The sequence below is a fragment of the Phyllobates terribilis genome, unplaced genomic scaffold, assembly GCF_046119375.1.
Source record: "Phyllobates terribilis strain yellow unplaced genomic scaffold, ASM4611937v1 Scaffold_3__8_contigs__length_932513732, whole genome shotgun sequence".
Lineage (NCBI taxonomy): Eukaryota > Metazoa > Chordata > Amphibia > Anura > Dendrobatidae > Phyllobates > Phyllobates terribilis.
Window position 1 is genome coordinate 127337886 of NW_027362763.1, and position 25117 is coordinate 127363002.

Genomic DNA, 25117 nt, shown 5'->3' on the forward strand with positions numbered 1-25117 from the left:
CTCCACGCTCTCCTGTACTTTCCGGTACTGCTGCTGCCTCTCTGTGTCCCAGTCTGCTTCCGGTGAAGTGTCCTCGGGTGTCAGGACTCCCATCTCCAGGTCAACAGGTAGCTTACCAGGCCTTGCCCTCATTAGGTAAGCCGGAGTACAGTTGGTGGAACCTACAGGGATGTAGTTGTATAGGTCCACCAGGTCGGGCAGCTTCTCAGGCCACAGACTGCGTTCTTCCAGGGGCAATGTTTTCAGAAGATCCATTACCACCTGGTTCATTTTCTCACAAAGTCCATTAGTTTGCGGATGATAGGGTGTCGTCCTTATCTTCCGGCAGCCATACAGATTGCAGAATTCCTGGAAGACCTCCGCTTCAAAGGCAGGTCCCTGGTCCGTCAGCACTTGGTCCGGGTACCCGTGTGGACGGCAGAAGTGCTGCTGGAAGGCTCTAGCTGCTGTTTAAGCTGTTAAGTCCTTAACGGGGACGACAACCAAGAACCGGGAGTAATGATCCACAATGGTTAACGCGTAGACGTAGCCACTTCTGCTTGGGGTCAGTTTTACATGATCCAAGGCTACCAGTTCCAACGGCTGCTTGGTGACGATGGACTGAAGGGGGGTCTTCTGGCTGGCACGGTCCTTCCTTCTTAGGTTGCACGGGCCACAGTCTCTGCACCACCTCTCGATGGTTCCCCTCATGCCTACCCAGTGGAACCGCCCGCGCAGCAGGAACTCCAGCTTCTTCCATCCGAAGTGTCCAGCCCCGTCGTGGTATGCCTCCATCACCATGGCTGCGTCTCTTCGTGGCACCACTACTTGCCAGATTAGTTCATGCGTCCGGGAGTTAACCATTCTGCGGCACAACTTCCCCTTGTAAAGGAACAGTCGACTCTTCTCAGCCCACAGTTGTTTGGCTTCCTCCGGAGCGTCTGGGTCAAGGCGAGCCTCTGGCCGAGTCAGCATCTCCTTCACCAGTCGGACGGCAGGGTCACTGTCTTGCGTTTCCTCCCAGTTGTAGTGAGGCAAGGGGTTAACCGTAGCGGCTTGCTTACTCCTTACCCGATGGGAATACTGGATAGTCCCATGACGGTGGAACGCGGGGAGTTCGACTTCTTCCAGTCCCTCTGGATCTTCTCCTACGTCCGGTAGGTTTGGCATCCTGGACAGGGCGTCCGCGTTGGTATTGGAGCGTCCTGCCCGGTATTTGATTGTGAACTCGTAGTTGGACAGACGGGCCATCCATCTCTGCTCTAGGGCACCGAGTCTTGCCGTGTCCAGGTGTGTCAACGGGTTGTTATCCGTGTACACGGTGAACCGGGAAGAAGCGAGGTAGTGCTTAAAGCGTTCGGTGACTGCCCACACCACTGCCAGGAACTCTAGCTTAAATGAGCTGTAATTCTCAGGGTTTCTTTCGGTGGGTCGCAGTTTTCGACTGGCGTAAGCGATTACTCGTTCTTTCCCCTGCTGGATCTGGGACAGTACGGCTCCTAGCCCGATGTTACTTGCGTCGGTGTAGAGGATAAAGGGCTGGCTGTAATCAGGGTACGCCAGGATTTCATCCCCCGTGAGGGCCATCTTCAGCTGGCGGAAGGACTCTTCTTCTAACTTCTCCCATTTGAAGGGCGGCTTCTGGTTCTTGGCCTTCCGGGACTGGCCTATCAGGAGGTCCTGCATAGGAGCTGCCTTTTTGGTGAAACCGGGGATGAATCTGCGGTAATAGCCTACCAACCCGAGGAACTGCCGCACTTCCTTTACACTGGAGGGACTTGGCCATTCCTTAATTGCGGTGATCTTATCAGGGTCGGGAGCCACTCCGTCAGCGCTCACCACGTGTCCCAGGTACTGCACCTTTGGTTTTAGGAGGTGACACTTGGAGGGTTTTACCTTTAGGCCGTAGTTTGCCAGAGCTTCGAACACTTCCGCCAGGTGTTTCAGGTGGTCCTCATAAGTCTTGGAATATACGATGACATCGTCCAGGTACAACAGGACCGTCTCGAAGTTTCTGTGGCCCAGACAGCACTCCATTAATCGTTGAAAGGTTCCTGGTGCGTTACAGAGTCCGAACGGCATGCAGGTAAACTCGCTAAGTCCCATCGGGGTGGTGAATGCGGTCTTCTCCCGGTCCGCCTCTGCTACAGGAACCTGCCAGTACCCGCTAGTGAGATCCAAGGTAGTGAAGAAGTTAGCAGATCTTAAAGCAGCCAAAGACTCCTCCATCCTTGGTAAGGGGTACGCATCCTTGTGTGTGATACGGTTGATTTTCCGGTAATCTACACACATCCTCATGGTGTTGTCTTTCTTTTTGACTAAGACTAGTGGAGCTGCCCAGGGGCTACAGCTATCCCTGATCACCCCAGCCTCCTTCATGTCCCTAAGCATCCCCTTGGCGTGTTGGTAGTGTGCAGGGGGTACGGGTCGATACCTCTCTTTTATGGGAAGATGGTCTCCCGTGGGGATGTGGTGTTCTACCCCCTTGACTCGCCCGAAGTCTAACGGGTGTTTACTAAACACTCTCTCGTACTCTTGAACCACCCGATAGACTCCCTGTCTCTGGTGTGAGGGAGTGGAGTCAGTACCCAAATGTAGTTGCTGACACCAGTCCTCCATTGTTTCCTTAGAGCCGTTACTTTCCTCCGGGGAAGATGGAGGCAAGGGTTCTACGGACTGTATGGAATTTTGATTGATGGTATACAATTTGGCTAGCGTGGCATACCGGGGCAGGTACACTTCCCTCTTCCCGATATTTATTATGCGAACGGGCACCCTCCCATGGCGTACATTGACCACCCCCCGTGCTGTCAAAATGGTGGGCCTACTGTCTGAGTAAACTGGTTCTACCATTGCCTGGTAATCTCTACCTCTCAGACCAATAGCTGCCCGGCACCAAATCATCATTTCACTTTTTGGGGGCATGGCAATAGGGAAAGTGTCACACATTCTTACGCTACCAATCTCACCACCGGAGAGTTCTATCTGTTGCCGTCGCATCAGTGCCCGGATCTCTTTCTGGAGCACTCGCTGCTGGCCGGAGCTGGCGTTCTTGGCAACCTGCTGTAAAAGGAAAATCACCTCTGCAAGACAATTTTCAATTACATTAGTTCCTAGAGTTATCTTTGGGTGACTCTCGTGCTTGTCAATGTCTACAATGATCAGTCCCTGTGCCGCCAGTTCAACTCTACCGATTTTAATGGTCACCTCTTTAAATCCAATCTGTGGCACGGGCTGACCATTGCTGGCGATGATACTCAAATCGTCGTTAGGGTAGCGGGTGATATCCGAGTCATTCCAGTACTGCTTGAAGAGCACGTACGGGATAGTGGTAACCTGTGACCCGGTATCCAGTAGGGCACTCATAGGGATGCCATCCAGTACCACAGGCAAGACTGGACGTCCTCCCACATATTTGTCGCGCCAGTTCGATGGGCCTGATGATCTTTTTCCTGGGGTTTGGCCCTCTACCCCAGGTTGTGCCAGTTTAAAGGACAGTACCTTGCCATATTTCCGGGTTGATTGCAGCGGCGGCAGATGGGTTGTCCGTCCTCGTTGTATCGGTCGCTGGGTCTTCCTCTGGCCGGTGGGGTCCTCCTTGGTCGACGCCACGGGATGTCCTCCGGTCCGGATGTCAGCTGGATCTTCCCTGGAGTGGAAACCTCTAAAGACTGCACAGTTCGGGTTAGCGCGGCAACGCTTTTAGCTAGCTCTTGGACCTGATGGTGCAGGTCTGGAGCCGGGTCATTGTTCAAAGCCTGCGCATCAGCTCCCACAGGCCCTGCCGACAAGGGCGCCGCCTCCTGGTGGTAAGTGGTAGTGGGGCGTCTGTGGGTCACAACGCCACCTGGTGCCGGTTCTCGGAGCACCCGGATGGCTCTGTCCTTGAACTGTGCAAATCCCAGATGAGGGTCCTATAAGGCCATTGCCCGCAACTGGGTTCGGTGGGCATTGCAATATAAACCCTCTATAAATTGTTCAGTCAACAGCCTGTCCTCGTCTCCCACGCCGTCAGGGTCGGTCTGCTTAATGGCTCTCAGGGCCTCTTGTAGGTTCAGGGCATAGTCCCTTATACTCTCGTGTGCTCGCTGCTTGCACCCGTAGAATCTAAGCTTGATCTCGGCTGAGGTGCGGGTATCAAAGGTGTCCCTCAGCCGGGTTAGTATCCCTGCAACAGTCCTCCCCCCAGGTGGCCAGGACTTTACCTCCCTTTGGGCTGCCCTGGTTAATTGGGCCACCAGGATGCTCACTTTTTGCTCTTCTGTGAGGGGATACACCTGGAAGAGGCTATCCAGCTTTTCTCTAAAGTCATGCAGGGTATGTGACTCCCCTGAGTACTGGGGTAGCCAGGCCGCTCCCGGGATATAGGGCATGGTGAAACGCATGACTGCAGCAGCGGTGGCGCTGGCGGGGGTTGAGGCAGTGAAGATCTCCTCCGTATCCGACATCTTCCTCCCCCCTAGTGGACCGTGGCCTACCTTGCGATGATCCTCTTCCGTAGGCCGCGGCTCCGCAGTGGATCGTCAGGGTTGAGGACCTTCCGTCGCGCTCCTGTGACGTCGGCGTCTGCTGGGCTCCTTCCAGGACCTTACGCAACGTCCGGACGTGAGGCGGGGCTTCAGTTCTCGCGCGCTTTCGGAGTCCACGCCCCTCTTCTTCCCGCGCGGCGTCTTCAAGATGGCGTCCAACGGCGGGAAAACTCCACGGATGGCGGGAAGAAGGCAGAAGATGGCGCCGGATGGCGGGAAAACTTCGCGGATGGCGGGAAGAAGGTAGAAGATGGCGCCGGATGGTGGGAAACCTCCACGGATGGCGGGAATCTTCACCACTGGTAAGTTTGAACAGTCTTTTTCAGGCACGCAGTACCCGGTGGTTGCGGGCACGAGATCCTGCCGACTACGCCAAAAGTTGACGCACCCCTGGGCCTGTGTCGCACAGCGTTGCGCATGCAGGAGCTTACCCGGAGCCGGATCTGTTGAGGGTTGTAGTCTCGTGGCGGTGACCCGGTCCGTGCCCAGGGAGTCAGACTAAGTGGCGTTGTATTAGCAGTAGATGTTGGACGACTACGCCACCCGTTGAATGCAGCGAAGGAGCTGCCGCTGCAGGGCAGACCGCTGAGGCCGGTGGTAGGATTGTGCAGCGTGATAGTATCACCCCCAACGGGAGGGGTATGGCCTCAGGGCAGCCGACGTGGATGATGGGGGTAGCAGGAATCACTCAGAGACGATGCGGTGTAGTTCAGGGTCTTTACTGGTGAAAAAGATAGACCCTCCCAGAGTACTGGCTAGCGATTGAGGCCTGGTGAGTCCTTGAGCAGATGGGATCTCCCCTGGCCAGGCGGAGTTGTAGGCCTCCCCAACTAATTGTACTCTTCTGGCTACCTTGCTAGAGGCGGGTATAAGTAGCCCACGTCCCTGAGTGTACCGTGTGGTGCTCACCCGTATGGCCGGTGACTCGGGGCCTTCTAGTGGCGTCCGCTCCACGACGGCGGTGCTGGTCCCACGCGTGTGACCGTGCCTTAGGGTTTCTTGGCCAGAGGACCTGAAATCCCCTGCCGGGCGGTTTCTGCTGCTGGGTAAAGATTAGTCCCCACAGCCTCGGACTCCGGGTCCGGTGATAGCTTCTCAGTCAGGGCGAGCTCTGCAGCTGCCAGCCCCTGACTCCTTATAGCACTGCTCCCACAGAGCTCCTGATGTTCTTTTCCTATATCTGCTTCTCTTCTCTGTCTCTTCTTCTTCTCTACCCACTAACCCTGCCTCAGCCCTAGGTTTATATAGGGGAAGTTCTTCCCCTCCCAGGACTGGGCAGGAGGTGTGGCATGCATAGGATCCCTGACCAAGAGACCTCCCACCTGCTCTCAGACATAACATTGCCGTTACTGTGGAAACCAGACCCCTGGGGTGCCACATTTGCCTCGTAGTTAATTTGTAGCAGCTTATTCCAGTGCTTGGTCTTGATAATTCAGAGCCCAAGTTTTAGATATGATGATGCTAGTTTTATTCATTAGATCCTTTATTCGTTTTGGAGTACAGACATTATCATCGCTCACAATCTACATTCCCTATCAGTATGTCTTTGGAGTGTGGGAGGAAACCAGAGAACCCGGAGGAAACCCCCGCAAACACGGGGAGAACATACAAACTCCTTGCAGATGTTGTCCTTGGTGGGATTTGAACCCAGGACCCAAGCAATGCAAAGCAACAGAGCCACCATTCTGCTCATGCAGTAAAACCAGACAAAGTACAGGTTCCCTTTGGATTATTACAATGTAGCGTTACAATATGATCAGTTAGGAATCAGATCTGATCTCAAGTCTAGAGAAACTTAAGGGCTGAGAGCCCTTCTTTTATTCACCAGCATGAGGTGGGGATGCCACCAGGCCCATACTCCACTGGTCCAATCATTTTTAAAACTAGAAGAGTATTCTAAGAATTAACATAATTTGAACTCAGAACACTTTGGTCTTGATTATTTCTTGCTTTACAGACAGGAAATGGCATCATTGAACAAAGCATGAAAAACAAGTGTGTGAACTTCTACTGTAAATGACAGACAATCATTGTCTGCACAAATCAATAGTACAAGCGTATAAAAAATATATATTATTAGAGATGAGCGGATCTGTAGAAAATTGAATTTGCCAGCTTCACCAAATTTTCTCCCAAAACTTGAATGCAGAACTTTGCCATGAACCTCAATATTGCAAAACCTCTAATTGTCCAGTAAAGATAACTTTAACACTCACAGGTCTCTGAAGACTGTATTGAACCCCTTTTGAACTCTTTAATGCAAACACAGTCTTATTAATGTCAAAGTGACTTCAACATATCTGGCTCGAGGAAAATGGGGAAAACAGAATTGCAATGGGTAACTAACAGTCAATATTAAAGGGAATCTGTCACTGGGTTTTTGCTATCCTATCTTAGGGTAGCGTTATGAGAGAGCAAAGACCTTGATTCCAGCAATTTAGCACTTACTGTGCTGCTTGCTGCAGTTTTGATGAAATCACTGTTTTTTCTGCTGCAGATCTACCAGTTGTTTGAATGCTGAGCTCTGTATATCCCCCTCCCACATTGTGTATTGGCTGAGAGTTGCCAATCAGTGGTGGGTGCGGGGTTGGACTACACGGCCGCAGGTTTTCTAGTTCTATAGTGATAATCTCCTGCTGATAAAACTATATGAAAATGATTCTTACATTCTTACACTCCTAAAATCTCAATTTATAGGTAAAACCTGTATTCAGTGAAGACAGACTTTTCCATTACTGAGATAAGAGATGACAATTGCTTCTGATAAGATTCTATGTATGAGGGAGGAGCTTTGCCTTTAGCCCCTCCCACTCTCCCCGCCCCTCAACATAGAATCTTATCAGTAGTAGCTGTCATTTCCTATCTCAGTAATGTAACAATCTGTCTTCACTGTATAGAGATTTTACCCGTAAATTGAGTATTTATCAGTCCATGAGGAGAAAGAAGCAGATTTCTCTAATAAGATATATTACAAAGTTGCTTATTTTCATGTGTATTGTTGATCTATGAAATAAAAATCAAAACATTAGTTACTCTTCAAGCACTGTAGTATTACAAAGTAATTGCTGTGACATACCTGGTGGCGGGCTTGCATAGTGCACCATCTCTCACTATGCAAGATCGCAAACTTGATCATCAGTCCAGTCTGCTAGCCTGGCTTCTATTCATGCTGTCTGTTTGTCTCTGTTCTGCCTGCTTAGGGCGGCGGCCCGGTCACTTCCTGATTCTTGTAGCTGCTGTGGACACACCCCTAATGCGTCATCAGCCTATTGCTGTCAGTCACTGGATATTTAAACCAGCTTCACTTGGAAGCTGATGCCTGAGCAACTTTAACATTCAGTGTGTTCTTTGACTCTGAATGTGCCAGGTCCTGTTCCGTTTTCTTGCCTGCCTGTACGCCTTCCTGGAGGCTGTATTTCCAGGCCTGTCTGAACACGCTCCTAGCCTGTTTGTTTCTGCCTCTGGGGGCCGTATACCCAGGCTCGTTCCTGTATTTCGCTGCAGTAACAGTTCCTGTCTGAACTGTCTCCTAACCTGTTATTTGTTTTGTCTCTATGTCCGTTTCCTCCCTTTTTTCTGCAGTGTCTGAACCAACACTTGGCTATACCTAGGCTCGTTCCTGTATTCTGTTGCAGTAACAGTTCCTGTCTGAACTGTCTCCTAACCTGCTACTTGTTTTGTCTCTATGTCCGTTTCCTCCCTTTGCTGCAGTGTCTGAACCAGCACTTGGCTTTACCTAGGCTCGTTCCTGTATTTCGTTGCAGTAACAGTTCCTGTCTGAACTGTCTCCTAACCTGTTACTTGTTTTGTCTCTGTGTCCGTTTCCTCTCTTTTTCTGCAGAGTCTGAACCTGCACCTAACTCCTACTCGTTGTCTGTGTACTTCTGTTTGTGAGTTTGGAGTCCACTCGCTACTTCTTTGCAAGTACCTTGTGTGTATCTGGTTCTGCCTTTCCCTTCCAGTCTGTTCCTTGTGAACAGAGCCCTGTCCCCTCTGCTCTGTCTTTGCTCACCGCTTTGGCGGTTTATCTCTGCTCTGCCTTACTTACCACTCTGGCGGTTTCTGCCCGCTCTGCTCAGCCTTGTCCACCGCACTTGCAGTTTCGCTCTGCTCAGCCTTGTCCACCGCACTTGCGGTTTTGCTCTGCTCTGCCTTGTCCACCACATCTGCGGTTTCGCTCTGCTCTGCTTGATTACCGCATCTGCGGCTCTGAACCCGTCTCCTAGTCTGTACTGGACCCTACCCAGCCTGTGCTCTAACCTGCCTGTTCCTATATTCCCCAGTGTGGGTCAACAGCCGTGTCCGGGGTCTGACCTGGAGTCGCACCTGGTCCCTCTGCTCGGTTCCTCCCTGGTGCACTGGTGTCGTTAGCCATCGTGCGACCTTGGTCGGATCGGGTAGATACTTAGTTACGCCCCCCAGGCACTCTCCGGTTCATGGTCCAGTGGGATCAGTAAACACGCACACGCCAGTCAGTCCGGGCGTGTGCGCAACAATTGCATTAGACCTTTTTTTTTCTCTATGCTGTGTGCTCTGAGTTCAAATGCCTACAATGTACAAGCATAAAATGGCGCTCATTGCGTGACCCTCATCTTTTTTGCGATTCTTGCAAATCAAAATTCGAATTTGAGGACATTTATCTCAAAGTCGGTCGACAGTAGATTGATCCACTCATCTCTATTTGTAACATTTCTTATCACAGAAATAGCTTCTTTCTCCACTAATCACTCACTTCTTCCACTCCCCCAGTCTCCTGAAATCATCTTCCATTGTGAAAAACAGCTCAAGTCTGTCTTGATCAATCCAGCACAATGAGGTATCATGTTACAGCTCCTATTATACTCTATGGAAAGTGAAAGGAGGAGAATTAGTGAGGAGCACTCAGCACTGTGAGTGACTAGGCAGACACAAGGCAGACACAGTCAGATCGTGCTGCAGCTTCTAGAAAATTTCTTTTACTTCAGCACCAAATTCACCGGTACACTGCTCTGTACTGCTGTATAATGTCCTTCATGTTGTTGCTCCTTCTGAACATAAGCAACAAATAGACAGGAGAATAGGAATCCCTTATGTTTCTGTGTACTGTGTATGGGAGACATCATAGTAGTTATTCTTCACCCACCAGGTCAGAGACAACTGAAAATTGGAGATAGAACCTGCAGAAGAAACAACTGGTGCAAAATAAGAATACAAATCATGTAATGGCCAGAAATCATGTTATTCCTCATAAGAACACACATGACAGTTTGTTCGAAAAATTACCTGAAACAACAGATGCGATTTACGTATGCAACAGTCGCAGGCAAATATCAGTCTCAAAGCTAGAAAAACATAATTTCTTATTTCAAGCTGTTCAAAGCCTCTGATATTTATCTGATCCATCACATTCAAACATTCTTCAGCTTTAACAGCAACAACACAGCCATTTTGTCAGCAAAGCATGAAGTAGAATAAGGTTTCAAAAATAGGGGTGAATTAAAACATCATGTTTATTAGTATATTTCAAAACTGGGGGAAAATTAAAGCCATATTGAGGGAAGAAAAAAGAGAGAAAGACACCGGGTCTACATGTTTGAAGGTTGGTGAAGTCCTCACTCTACTTCATGCTGTCCTCATCGCCCAGAAGCCGGTCTGGAGCCTCCGTGCAATGCACCTTCATCTAAGGTATTTTCCCTCCTCTGGTGAGCTGATTCCAATGCTTTCTTTCACTGCCAAATGTTGTTGGTACACCAGGTGCCCTCAAAAGACTTTTCGGTTTCTCTGCCCCCATTTGGTCATGCTGGCTCTAACTGTGGCCACTCCTATGTAGGGATTAATACATAGATGACAGTGTTTGAGCACACACAACTAACCTACTCCCAGACCGGGGGAGATATAGGTTAGGTAGAAATAGGCCGAAATAACATCAAAATGAGGCATTTATATATCTTTGATGGGCAGCCCTGCAAACTTGCCTACAAAATGGGCAAAGCATGCCAAAACCATTTCCAAGAGTGGGCGTTCTGGGGAAATTTGTGAGTGGTTTGGGGGCATTGTCAGACATTTATGTGGGTGGTGCTCAAATGACACAAATTTTGGCTTGTAAATGTCGCACAAAAATTCATTTTTAAAAATATATTTTGTGCGTCTCAGAAAATCAACCACACCCCCTCTCCTCTTCACTGTGCTGTGTGAGTCTTCAAGATAACTGGCTGCAGCAGAAGCCTCCCTCCTTGGATTCTGCCTGTTCCTGTTGTAGAACACAATCTGGCTACGCCATGTCCTTTGATTAAGTGGCAAGGCATCAGCCTGGATGGAACTGATCAGCAAAAAAATCTAACCCTTCTGTTATTTCTGCAAGATTTCCACAAGACTAATTCCGAATCATGCAGAAATTCCTGCAGACTTAAAAAAAAATGTGGGCAACTATATTTCTTGTTAAATGAAATAATTTATTTCTAGATTTTGTGTTTCTTTAATTGCACTATTCAGAGAAAAGATTTTTAGTGTTTAACTAGAGATTCTCCAGTCTTCCTTCTAACATACAGTATTTAGTAAAGACCCTTCCAAGACTCCCCTATTCGAGTTACTTTTAGCAAGTGTGGGATGGGGGGTAATTGGCTCAATGAGTAGGGTGCTGAGTAAAAAATACAAGCACCGTGATTGGGGTCCTGATTTTTATTATGGGTGGGGCCCCCATTTTCCATGTACACCACTGCCAGTAATAGCTATGAGATGAATCGTGTTATGTAGAAAGCCAACTCGCAGATGTCATTCAGTTTTAGAACAACTTGATATTAATTAAGAGAAACATCTTTAATAATCTGATGATGAACCTGTCACCGACTCCCAGGATGCCAGAAGCTTTTAAAACTACTCAGAAACTCTTCTATTTCACTTAATCATTCATGTATTCTTGCCTCTGCCAGACACTTAAATTACTGTCATCCTGCTGATATTTGACCATGTTTTTTCAGCCCCGCTGCTTCCACTCTAATTATATTTTCTGGCCAACAAAAAGAATTAACATAGAATATTTATTAGTTCAAAACGCGTATAGTAAAAAATCATTGTACAGCGATCCATTAATTGCCTATTAACAATGAATGGACTGAAACATCTCCCATAATTCTCAAGAACTATTGACAGAACCAATGAAATTGTTCTTGGGTCTAAGAACTCAAGTAAAGTCAAAGTATAGAATTGATATGGCGATTAATTCCAAAATTGACCCCTACTTGTTAGACTACTCTTCGCTTCCAGGGCTAATCACTACAAGAGATGAGCGAATCTATTCAAATTTAGAAGTTTAGCTATTTTTTTTTTATTTGATTTTTCAGTGAATTAAAAGTACCTCAATTACCCTGAAAAGTTGTGTATAACATTCTGAGGTCTTCTAGAGATATATCTAACCTCTTTTATACTCTTTAACGCAGACACAGCCTCAGTAATGTCAAAGAAATGACCTCAACATTTATGACTATGGGTAAATGGATGGTAACTGTTCTTCCCTGCTGTCCTGTCACACACACTATCAGTAGTGTTTTATCACTGTTTATGGCTTCCTCTCTTTATCGCTATTTCTGAGCTGTGACATCTCGCGATCCAGATTCACCTTAAAATACTTGCTGCATTCCCTGCCTCAGCTTTTACACAGGCTATGATAAAATCTTCTGTAATAGATGCAAACCATTATGGGGAAGCACATAAGACTTTACTCAAGGTCATGTGAGCCTTTTCTGGCTAATGATAATAGCCATTTTAAACAAATTGTGTGGACCGAATTGCAAACTGTGCAAGCTCCTTTCCTAAAAATTGGACATGAATTGAATTAGCATCGAACTGATTCACTCATTTCTGTACATTATGGTATGTTCATTAATTCTTCTCAAAACAAGATGGACTGCCATCAGAATGAAGAATCAGATTACAGCTGCCTACGAAAGTCAATGGGGAAAGAGCAAAGTGATAAGCAGAATGTAAGCGAGAGTCACATACACATACTTACCTGTGTTGCAGCTTTTGATTAAGTATTTATCTCACCGCAGTGCTGAATTCACAACTACAAGTAACGATCGTGGTCAGAGAGTTCAACCTGGCCCGAGCGGGAGTGGGAGCCACCGATGCCAGCAGATATTTCAGCTTCTGAGAAGTTACTCTATATGAAGCAGAAGGTAGACTTTACTTTAATTTTATGTCTATAGGAATATGGAGCCCTGTGTCATCAAAATTAACATCTTAATAGGTTGAAGCTACAGTATATTAGAATGTTGGAGCTAAAAATTTTTTTTACGAAAATGAAAAATCAACTCTTCATTTTTGAAGAAAATCTAAGCAAAATATTTTTTCACCTCTACCTCAGTGCTAAGAATGAAGTCTGAACTTTCTGACACAGGATCTTGAAATACTTGTTCTCGTGTAGTGGAAAAAAAACGACACTGAAATTATTTTCTTGCTAGCCTTTAAGTTTTTCTTACATCAAATGTTTCCATAGTGACAAAGGGAACACTGACAATACCGCCACATTTTTCACCGGTGTTCTCTGTTATTATCAGTTTTAAAAATAGCAAATGTCCTTAAAAGTAGACTTGTAAACTGCTTGAAAATGCAACAAAAGTAAGCTTAGATGATATCTCTGATGAGAAGTTTATTTCCTTTAAGTTTGACTCCAGGAGAGACATAAAAAAAACATAAAGAAGAGAAATTCCTCTATGCCTTCTCCTGGAAATGTGTGGCTAAATTGATAACTAGGCATTACTACGTAACCCCCAGTTGTCAATTTAGTTAGGTATATCCAGAAGAATGAAACAACCCAAAGTTCTAACTATTCTAAAGTGTTTACCACGGTAGAAAAACTGTAGGGGAACAAAAGCACACAAGGCCATCGGGTTATACCCTTTTGGGTACAAGGAAAGTGAAAAGAAGGTGCTCACCTGAGCTGGTTGTGTGCAGGCACAACTCCTATGAACACCTGAAAATATCAGCTGCTGCTGCCTCATGGCTGGGGGATGATCTGGATAGGATAGTTGACCAATTAGGTCAATAACTCCTACAATTGTTTTTTTCACGTGAAAAAGACGCTAGTCCAGCGTTGAAACCTAGAAATAAAAACTTTTCAACTCATCTTGGTCCCAAAGATTTTTCATTACAGCACCTCAGTCTGATATCGTGTTATTGTCCTAATTGGTGAAGTATTTATTATATCAGCTATGTGAAGACAGAAGACAGGTCCTTCTTCAAGGGGTTACTTGGTTTTGAAAAAAAACCTTTTCAGATACCTTATTTGTGCATTCTAAGTCAATAGAAGGCAACCATAGTTTGATATTGACCTTTACCTACGTGTTGCAGAGAGTGGACGCAAAGAGCATTTGTTTCTCTCTTGGGGACCTGGGACATTTATGAATTACCCAGAAAGTCTCCTTGACTTCGTATTCCCTATGGTGAAACTGTCAAAAAATCTGACCTTTTCTTGCCATTGAAACTGCAAAAACACTAATTGTCATTTTTATTGATTCTCGTCTGGACTACTGCAACTGTCTACTAAATGGTCTCCCCTTTTACAAAAATACTCTCCTCTCCAATCCATCCAGAATGTGGCAGATAGGGTTGTATTTCTGTCCAGCTGTTACACCAATGCCTCCACCCTGTGCCAGTCATTGCACTGCTACAGAGTACAATATTAAATGATCATGCTAACCCACAAAACTCTCCACAGTTCAGCACCACATTGCATCTCCTCCCTCATTTCTATGTATCACTTTATCCGTGCTCTCCATTCTGCAACTCATCTAAGACTAACATCCTCCATAATCTGAACCTCCCACTTTCGTCTCCAAGACTTCTGACATACTGCGCCAGTTTTCCGGAATGCACTACCCTAGACAAACCGATTAATACCTAGTCCCCAAATTTTTAAGCATGCTCTAAAAACATATCTCTTTAGACAGGACTATCACCTCACATCACAAATCTAAATGTTCCTTGTTCCCCCTTTCTAAATTTTCCTCAGAATCTGCTCTTATTCATCTGTCTCCATGTCTTCCATGTACCGAATAACACTTGGTAACTGTACTTAGATACTGACTTATGACCAGTTCATGCACCTTTATTCGAAATGCCCTATTTATTGTAATGATGGATGGACCATACATGACAAACACTTTTTACCTATTGTGTCCCCCACCACCTCCATTTCCTTATCTATAATATAATGGGGGATGAGTGTCTCTGTCTGAAGCCTTTATAGACTGCGAATGCGTGACGCGCAGTCTGGCTCCAGACAGAAGCAGGCATTCAGCCGTTACAGGTACGAGGAGTGTATGGTGACGGAGATCGCGGTATGCGTAGACACTAGTATTGAGCGAGCACTAAAATGTTCAGGTGCTCGAAGCTTGGGCCGAGCTCACCGTGATACTCGGGTGCTCGACCCGGGCAACGAGCCCAATGTTAGTCTATGGGAGACCCGAGCATTTTTGCGGCGGCACCCCCGGCAGTCTGTAGAAAGCCTAAAAAGTGTCTAAAACGATAGTGACAGTGCTCAAATGACATGGGGACAGCATGGGGATCACCCCAGGAAGCATTTCTGACCGCCAGGTCACTGCTGTCAACAAAGTGGTCAGAGGTATTAAGCCACTTTTACGGGCTCACAATAAAACGTTCAAAAACTAAACTGAAACTGCTTTTCTGTGAAATATGTTAAGGAACATCCTTTCCAGGGTAAAGACTTGTGTATAATGTAAAATAAATAACCAAAAACAAAAATACTCCTCCACACCTTGGGCTATGTTTACAAGTAGCATTTTTTATGCGTTTTTTCACTTTTGTTTTGCTTTCAACCGTGACAAATGCATTCACCGGGAAATGTCATTTTAATATTTTACAACCTTATCTGGCCATGTGCTGTGTGACACATGCATATGTGGCACCCTGCTGTTCACAGGTACCACAGGACACAAAAGAGTGCATGGATGGACTTCTCCACAAGAGGCCCTCATTACAAACAAACACCTCCACCCTTCCACCTCATACCACGAGAGGGAGCCCGTTAGGGATATATATATATATGGAGGGTGGAGCCAGGCAGTTCAGATTAGTTAGTTGTCAGAGAGTGTGCAGCCACTGAGAGCAGTGAAGATGCAGCACGTCTTCTGCTGAGTTGAGGGCCCCGAGTGTGGCTGGAGGCAAGAGGAGGAAGGAAAGAGGAGTTAAGGGGGCAGAGGAGCATCATAGGCTCACCCCAGAATACAAACCGGACACGGGGTCCGCGCCTACAGGGTACTTTATACCCAGTAGGGATCACCGGCATACCAGGAGGACTACAAGTCCCTGGCCGACCTGAAGCTAAACCCATTACAGGACCAGGAACTACGAAGGCCCTGGCGTCCAGGGATAGTGGTTGCCAGAAAAAGGTCCTACTACCAAGAGACAGGTGAAGGAACAGCACGACACATAAGCTAGGCCCAGTTGCAGGTTGGCCAGGAGCTTAGAGAGAGGGAGACATGGACCAGGAGACCTTATACCCGCTCACTGGGGAGAAGTCCTGAAGTGCACCCTTCCTACCGAGTACTCTGGACCGTACCTGACATCCGCACCAGTAAAGGTATTGAAGCGAATCCCCTGTCTCTGTCAGTTACTCCTGCTGTGCCATCCCGCCTGCACTACAAGCACAAGCATCACCACCCACCATCAAACTCTACCCTGCCCTGAGGCCCGCTCCACCTGTGGGGAGCCGTTCCATCTCAGCTGCCCTATCAACTGTCTCAGAGGTCTGCAGCAGAGCAGGTACAAATTACCAGAAACCACAGGTGGCGTCACGATCAAACTACAAATCCCATATAAACAATCCCCTTTTTGTTGACCGCCCTTGGCCACGGACCGGGCCAGCCACTGTGACATATCCCTTCCCCAGCATCCGTAGGCCCGGCTGCCAAGTACCCCACGGCCCTGGGGGCGCGTCACATACAGTGCTGATCCTTGCCGCATAAGTAGATGCAGACTTGCAACTATCCCCATGCAAGTCCTTGTCCCTGGGCAGTGTTCAATTGTACCTCCCCCATTCCTTGCATCGGCTGCAATACCATACTGCTTGCTTTCTTGCACTTGAAATTGGGCCTTTTAGGCATGTGGAGGCGGAATCTGGCCACCACGTCATTGCTGCGTCGGCGGCCTGGTATCCATACTCAGTCCCCAGATGCTCGGGGGCCGGGTGTCCACGCTTGGTCCCCAGCTGCCAGGGGGCGGCCGGGTGTCCATACTTGATCCCTAGCCGCCCCGCGGCTGGGTGCCCACACACGGTCCCCAGAAGCCTGGGGGCGGCCGGGTGTCCATAAACGGTCCCCAGCCGCCCCTATTTGTCCCTGTGTGCCTTATACACAAGCGCGCATACCAAAACATTACCTGTGCACTCCCCAGTGCATTTAGTGGGAAGGACAGCCTAACCACAAACACGTGGACAAGTGAATGTGGCCAGGGATGGTCCATCTCACTGACGCCTTCACACTGGGTTAATATTGTGGAAGCCAGGACACAGTTGGACACTGGGATGCAACACGTCCTCTAGACTGAGAGGATTGCAGGTCCTGGGTCAATCAGGCTTCAACACTAAGTTTAGAAGGTAGACAGCAGCAGTGCTCGGCCTCCTACACTACGAATAAATTATTAATGATCATGAGGCCATCCATCTCCTTAGCTTTCTGTTCCTTGGAATGCAAGCGCATGTATGTAGTAGCGGCTAGGCCTGAGGTAGTCAGCGTTTTAGCGCATATCCTACCTCCTCCAAGGATTGCTGGATGTTTTCCTGATACTATCCCAGTTCTATGACTTCCGTTAAAACAAAGCTTCAGGTGATGAATGATGGATGAGGTGGTGGCAAAGGAGAAAGAGCAGGAGGAACAGGGACCATTCACATCAATATCAGGCCAGTCAACCACACATGTCTTGTAGGATATGTTTCTGTACCAAAAGGAGCAGTTCGGCTACACAGTTATAGGGCATACAGTGAGTGCAATGCCTACCAAAAATATTGAGGCACTCCAATGCCCCTTGGAAGTGACATGGAGGTCAGAGGGCCTTAACTAAACCGTTTTTTCCATTTATAGCAACTGGGCCTCCTGTGCACTGTTGGTCTAAGCAGTGAATGGGAGGCTTTCCAAAAATTATGAGGAACTGCAATGCCCCTTGAAACAGACGTGGATGACAGCATACTAAAAACCTTCTACCCATTATTGGGGTGTGGGTCTCCCTTAGTGTTCGCCTATGCATTGAAAAGCAAAAGCAGACTAAAATTAGGAGGAAATGCAATGCCCGTTGGAAGAGTCGTGGAGGTTAGAGGTAATTAAAAACAACATTGCAATGCCCCTTGGAAGAGCTGTGGAGTTCAGAGTGGTTTAACAAGACGGTTTTAATGCCCCTTGGGAGAGACGTGGAGGTCACAGTAGCTTAACAAGACGGTTTTAATGCCCCTTGGAAGAGTCGTGGAGTTCAGAGTGGTTTAACAAGACGGTTTTAATGCCCATTGGAAAAAACGTGGAGGTCACAGTAGCTTAACAAGACGGGTAATGCCCCTAGGAAGAGAAGTGGAGGTCCCAGTGGAATAAAAAGACAATATCAATGCCCCTTCGAAGAGTGGTGGAGGTCGCAGTGGAATAAAAATACAATATCAATGCCCCTTGAAAGAGACGTGGAGGTCACAGTAGCTTAACAAGATGGTTTTAATGCCCCTTGGAAGAGACGTGGAGTTCAGAGTGGTTTAACAAGACGGTTTCAATGCCCCTTGGAAGAGACGTGGAGGTCCCAGTGGAACAAAACGAAAATATCAATGCCCCTTGGAAAAGTGGTGGAGGTCGCAGTGGAATAAAAAGACAATATCAATGACCCTTGGAAGAGACATGGAGTTCAGAGTGGTTTAACAAGACGGTTTTAATGCCCCTTGGAAGAGACGTGGAGTTCAGAGTGGTTTAACAAGACGGTTTTAATGCCCCTTGGAAGAGACATGGAGTTCAGAGTGGTTTAACAAGACTTTTTTAATGCCCCTTGGAAGAGACGTGGAGGTCCCAGTGGAATAAAAAGACAATAGCAGTGACCCTTGGAAGAGTGGTGGAGGTCGCAGTGGAATAAAAAGACAATATCAATGCCCCTTGGAAGAGTGGTGGAGGTCGCAGTGGAATAAAAAGACAATATCAATGCCCCTTGGAAGAGAAGTGGAGGTTACAGTAGCTTAACAAGATGATTTTAATGCCCCTTGGAAGAGAAGTGGAGTTCAGAGTGGTTTAACAAGACGGTTTTAATGCCCCTTGGAGAAGACGTGGAGGTCACAGTAGCTTAACAAGATGATTTTAATGCCCCTTGAAAGCGACGTGGAGTTCAGAGAGGTTTAACAAGACGGTTTTAATTACCCTTGGAAGAGACATGGAGTTCAGAGTGGTTTAACAAGACAGTTTTAAGGCCCCTTGGAAGAGACGTGGAGGTCCCAGTGGAATAAAAAGACAATATCAATGCCCCTTGGAAGAGTGGTGGAGGTCTCAGTGGAATAAAAAGGGAATATCAATGCCCCTTGGAAGAGACGTGGAGGTCACAGTAGCTTAACAAGATGGTTCTAATGCCCCTTGGAAGAGACGTGGAGTTCAGAGTGGTTTAACAAGACGGTTTTAATGCCCCTTGGAAGAGACGTGGAGGTTACAGTAGCTTAACAAGACGATGTTAATGACTCTTGGAAGTGACGTGGAGATCAGAGTGGTTTAACAACGTGGTTTTAATGCCCCTTGGAAGAGAAGTGGAGGTCCCAGTGGAATAAAAAGACAATAAAAATGCCCCTTGGAAGAGTGGTGGAGGTCTCAGTGGAATAAAAAGACAATATCAATGCCCCTTGGAAGAGACGTGGAGTTCAGAGTGGTTTAACAAGACGGTTTTAATGAGAAGAGACGTGGAGGTCACAGTAGCTTAACAAGATGGTTTTAATGCCCCTTGGAAGAGAAGTGAAGTTCAGAGTGGTTTAACAAGACGGTTTTAATGCCCCTTGGAAGAGTCATGGAATTTAGAGTGGCTTAACAAGACAGTTTTAATGCCCCTTGGAAGAGACGTGGAGTTCAGAGTGGTTTAGCAAGATGGTTATAAGGCCCCTTGGAAGAGACGTGGAGGTCCCAGTGGAATAAAAAGACAATATCAATGCCCCTTGGAAGAGTGGTGGAGGTCGCAGTGGAATAAAAAGACAATATCAATGCCCCTTGGAAGGGACGTGGAGGTCACAGTTGCTTAAAAAGATGGTTCTAATGCCCCTTGGAAGAGACGTGGAGTTCAGAGTGGTTTAACAAACGGTTTTAATGCCCCTTGGAAGAGACGTGGAGGTTACAGTAGCTTAACAAGACGATGTTAATGCCCCTTGGAAGTGACGTGGAGTTCAGAGTGGTTTAACAAGACGGTTTTAATGCCCCTCGGAAGAGAAGTGGAGGTCCCAGTGGAATAAAAAGACAATATCAATGACCCTTGGAAGAGTGGTGGAGGTCGCAGTGGAATAAAAAGACAATATCAATGCCCCTTGGAAGAGTGGTGGAGGTCGCAGTGGAATATAAAGACAATATCAATGCCCCTTGGAAGAGACGTGGAGGTCACAGTAGCTTAACAAGATGATTTTAATGCCCCTTGGAAGCGACGTGGAGTTCAGAGAGGTTTAACAAGACGGTTTTAATTACCCTTGGAAGAGACATGGAGTTCAGAGTGGTTTAACAAGACAGTTTTAAGGCCCCTTGGAAGAGACGTGGAGGTCCCAGTGGAATAAAAAGACAATATCAATGCCCCTTGGAAGAGTGGTGGAGGTCTCAGTGGAATAAAAGGAGAATATCAATGCCCCTTGGAAGAGACGTGGAGGTCACAGTAGCTTAACAAGATGGTTCTAATGCCCCTTGGAAGAGACGTGGAGTTCAGAGTGGTTTAACAAGACGGTTTTAATGCCCCTTGGAAGAGACGTGGAGGTTACAGTAGCTTAACAAGACGATGTTAATGACCCTTGGAAGTGACGTGGAGATCAGAGTGGTTTAACAACGTGGTTTTAATGCCCCTTGGAAGAGAAGTGGAGGTCCCAGTGGAATAAAAAGACAATATCAATGCCCCTTGGAAGAGTGGTGGAGATCTCAGTGGAATAAAAAGACAATATCAATGCCCCTTGGAAGAGACCTGGAGTTCAGAGTGGTTTAACAAGACGGTTTTAATGCCCCTTGGAAGAGACGTGGAGGTCCCAGTGGAACAAAAAGACAATATCAATGCCCCTTGGAACAGTGGTCGAGGTCGCAGTGGAATAAAAAGACAATATCAATGACCCTTGAAAGAGACGTGGAGTTCAGAGTGGTTTAACAAGACTGTTTTAATGCCCCTTGGAAGAGACGTGGAGGTCACAGTAGCTTAACAAGATGGTTTTAATGCCCCTTGGAAGAGACGTGAAGTTCAGAGTGGTTTAACAAGACGGTTTTAATGCCCCTTGGAAGAGACATGGAGTTCAGAGTGGTTTAACAAGACATTTTAAATGCTACTTGGAAGAGACGTGGAGGTCACAGTAGCTTAACAAGACGGTTTTAATGCCCCTTGGAAGAGACGTGGAGTTCAGAGTGGTTTAACAAGATGGTTTTAATGCCCCTTGGAAGAGACGTGGAGGACCCAGTGGAATAAAAAGACAATATCAATGACACTTGGAAGAGTGGTGGAGGTCGCAGTGGAATAAAAAGAAAATATCAATGACCCTTGGAAGAGACATGGAGGTCACAGTAGCTTAACAAGACGATTTTAATGCCCCTTGGAAGAGACGTGGAGTTCAGAGTGGTTTAACAAGATGGTTTTAATTACCCTTGGAAGAGACATGGAGTTGAGAGTGGTTTAACAAGACGGTTTTAATGCCCCTTGGAAGAGACGTGGAGGTCACAGTAGCTTAACAAGATGGTTTTAATGCCTCTTGGAAGAGACATGAAGTTCAGAGTGGTTTAACAAGACGGTTTTAATGCCCCTTGGAAGAGACATGGAGATCAGAGTGGTTTAACAAGACGGTTTTAATGCCCCCTGGAAGAGACGTGGAGGTCCCAGTGGAATAAAAAGACAATAGCAATGACCCATGGAAGAGTGGTGGAGGTGGCAGTGGAATAAAAAGACAATATCAATGCCACTTGGAAGAGTGGTGGAGGTCGCAGTGGAATAAAAAGACAATATCAATGCCCCTTGGAAGAGACGTGGAGGTTACAGTAGCTTAACAAGATGATTTTAATGCCCCTTGGAAGAGACGTGGAGTTCAGAGTGGTTTAACAAGATGGTTTTAATGCCCCTTGGAGAAGACGTGGAGGTCACAGTAGCTTAACAAGATGATTTTAATGCCCCTTGGAAGCGACGTGGAGTTCAGAGAGGTTTAACAAGACGGTTTTAATTACCCTTGGAAGAGACATGGAGTTCAGAGTAGTTTAACAAGATGGTTTTAAGGCTCCTTGGAAGAGACGTGGAGGTCCCAGTGAAATAAAAAGACAATATCAATGCCCCTTGGAAGAGTGGTGGAGGTCTCAGTGGAATAAAAAGACAATATCAATGCCCCTTGGAAGAGACGTGGAGGTCACAGTTGCTTAACAAGATGGTTCCAATGCCCCTTGGAAGAGACGTGGAGTTCAGAGTGGTTTAACAGACGGTTTTAATGCCCCTTGGAAGAGACGTGGAGGTTACAGTAGCTTAACAAGACGATGTTAATGCCCCTTGGAAGTGACGTGGAGTTCAGAGTGGTTTAACAAGACGGTTTTAATGCCCCTTGGAAGACAAGTGGAGGTCCCAGTGGATTAAAAGACAATATCAATGACCCTTGGAAGAGTGGTGGAGGTCGCATTGGAATAAAAAGACAATATCAATTCCCCTTGGAAGAGTGGTGGAGGTCGAGGTGGAATATAAAGACAATATCAATGCCCCTTGGAAGAGACGTGGAGGTCACAGTAGCTTAACAAGATGGTTTTAATGCCCCTTGGAAGAGAAGTGAAGTTCAGAGTGGTTTAACAAGACGGTTTTAATGCCCCTTGGAAGAGTCATGGAATTTAGAGTGGCTTAACAAGACAGTTTTATTGCCCTTGGAAGAGACGTGGAGTTCAGAGTGGTTTAAAAAGACGGTTTTAATGCCCCTTGGAGAACACGTGGAGGTCACAGTAGCTTAACAAGATGATTTTAATGCCCCTTGGAGGAGACCTGGAGTTCAGAATGGTTTAAAAAGACGGTTTTAATGCCCCTTGGAAGAGACGTGGAGGTCACAGTAGCTTAACAAGACGATTTTAATACCCCTTGGAAGTGACGTGGAGTTCAGAGTGGTTTAACAAGATGGTTTTAATTACCCTTGGAAGAGACATGGAGTTCAGAGTGGTTTAACAAGACGGTTTTAATGCCCATGGGAAGAGACGTGGAGGTCACAGTAGCTTAACAAGATGGTTTTAATGCCCCTTGGAAGAGAAGTGGAGTTCAGAGTGGTTTAACAAGACGGCTTTAATGCCCCTTGGAGAAGACGTGGAGGTCACAGTAGCTTAACAAGATGATTTTAATGCCCCTAGGAAGCGACGTTGAGTTCAGAGAGGTTTAACAAGACGGTTTTAATTAACCTTGGAAGAGACATGGAGTTCAGAGTGGTTTAAAAAGACTGTTTTAAGGCCCCTTGGAAGAGACGTGGAGGTCCCAGTGGAATAAAAAGAGAATATCAGTGCCCCTTGGAAGAGACATGGAGATCTCAGTGGAATAAAAACAGAATATCAGTGCCCCTTGGAAGAGACGTGGAGGTCACAGTAGCTTAATAAGATGGTTCTAATGCCCCTTGGAAGAGACGTGGAGTTAAGGAGGGGTTTAACAAGACGGTTTTAATGCCCCTTGGAAGAGACGTGGAGGTTACAGTAGCTTAACAAGACGATGTTAATGCCCCTTGGAAGTGACGTGGAGATCAGAGTGGTTTAACAACGTGGTTTTAATGCCCCTTGGAAGAGAAGTGGAGGTCCCAGTGGAATAAAAAGACAATATCAATGCCCCTTGGAAGTGACGTGGAGTTCAGAGTGTTTTAACAAGATGGTTTTAATTACCCTTGGAAGAGACATGGAGTTCAGACTGGTTTAACAAGACGGTTTTAATGCCCCTTGGATGAGACGTGGAGGTCCCAGTGGAATAAAAAGACAATATCAATGCCCTTTGGAAGAGTGGTGGAGGTCTCAGTGGAATAAAAAGAAAATATCAATGCCCCTTGGAAGAGACGTGGAGTTCAGAGTGGTTTAACAAGACGGTTTTAATGCCCATTGGAAGAGACGTGGAGGTCACAGTAGCTTAACTAGATGGTTTTAATGCCCCTTGGAAGAGAAGAGAAGTTCAGAGTGGTTTAACAAGATGGTTTTAATGCCCCTTGGAAGAGACATGGAATTTAGAGTGGCTTAACAAGACAGTTTTAATGCCCCTTCGAAGAGACGTAGAGGTCACAGTAGCTTAACAAGATGGTTTTAATGCCCCTTGGAAGAGACGTGGAGTTCAGAGTGGTTTAACAAGACGGTTTTTATGCCCCCTGGAAGAGACGTGGAGGTCCCAGTGGAATAAAAAGACAATATCAATGACCCTTGGAAGAGTGGTGGAGGTCGCAGTGGAATAAAAAGACAATATCAGTACCCCTTGGAAGAGACGTGGAGGTTACAGTAGCTTAACAAGATGATTTTAATGCCCCTTGGAAGAGACGTGGAGTTCAGAGTAGTTTAACAAGACGGTTTTAATGCCCCTTGGAGAAGACGTGGAAGTCACAGTAGCTTATCAAGATGATTTTAATGCCCCTTGGAAGCGACGTGGAGTTCAGAGAGGTTTACAAAAAGGTTTTAATTACCCTTGGAAGAGACATGGAGTTCAGAGTAGTTTAACAAGATGGTTTTAAGGCCCCTTGGAAGAGACGTGGAGGTCCCAGTGGAATAAAAAGACAATATCAATGCCCCTTGGAAGAGTGGTGGAGTTCTCAGTGGAATAAAAAGACAATATCAATGCCCGTTGCAAGAGACGTGGAGGTCACAGTTGCTTAACAAGATGGTTCTAATGCCCCTTGGAAGAGACGTGGAGTTCAGAGTGGTTTAACAGACGGTTTTAATGCCCCTTGGAAGAGACGTGGAGGTTACAGTAGCTTAACAAGACGATGTTAATGCCCCTTGGAAGTGACGTGGAGTTCAGAGTGGTTTAACAAGACGGTTTTAATGCCCCTTGGAAGAGAAGTGGAGGTCCCATTGGAATAAAAAGACAATATCAATGACCCTTGGAAGAGTGGTGGAGGTCGCAGTGGAATAAAAAGACAATATCAATGCCCCTTGGAAGAGTGGTGGAGGTCGCAGTGGAATATAAAGACAATATCAATGCCCCTTGGAAGAGACGTGGAGGTCACAGTAGCTTAACCAGACGATTTTAATGCCCCTTGGAAGAGACGTGGAGTTCAGAATGGTTTAACAAGACGATTTTAATGCGCCTTGGAAGACACGTGGAGTTCAGAGTGGTTTAACAAGACGGTTTTAATTCCCCTTGGAAGAGACATGGAGGTCACAGTAGCTTAACAAGACGATTTTAATGCCTCTTGGAAGAGACGTGGAGTTCAGAGTGGTTTAAAAAGACGGTTTTAATGCCCATTGGAA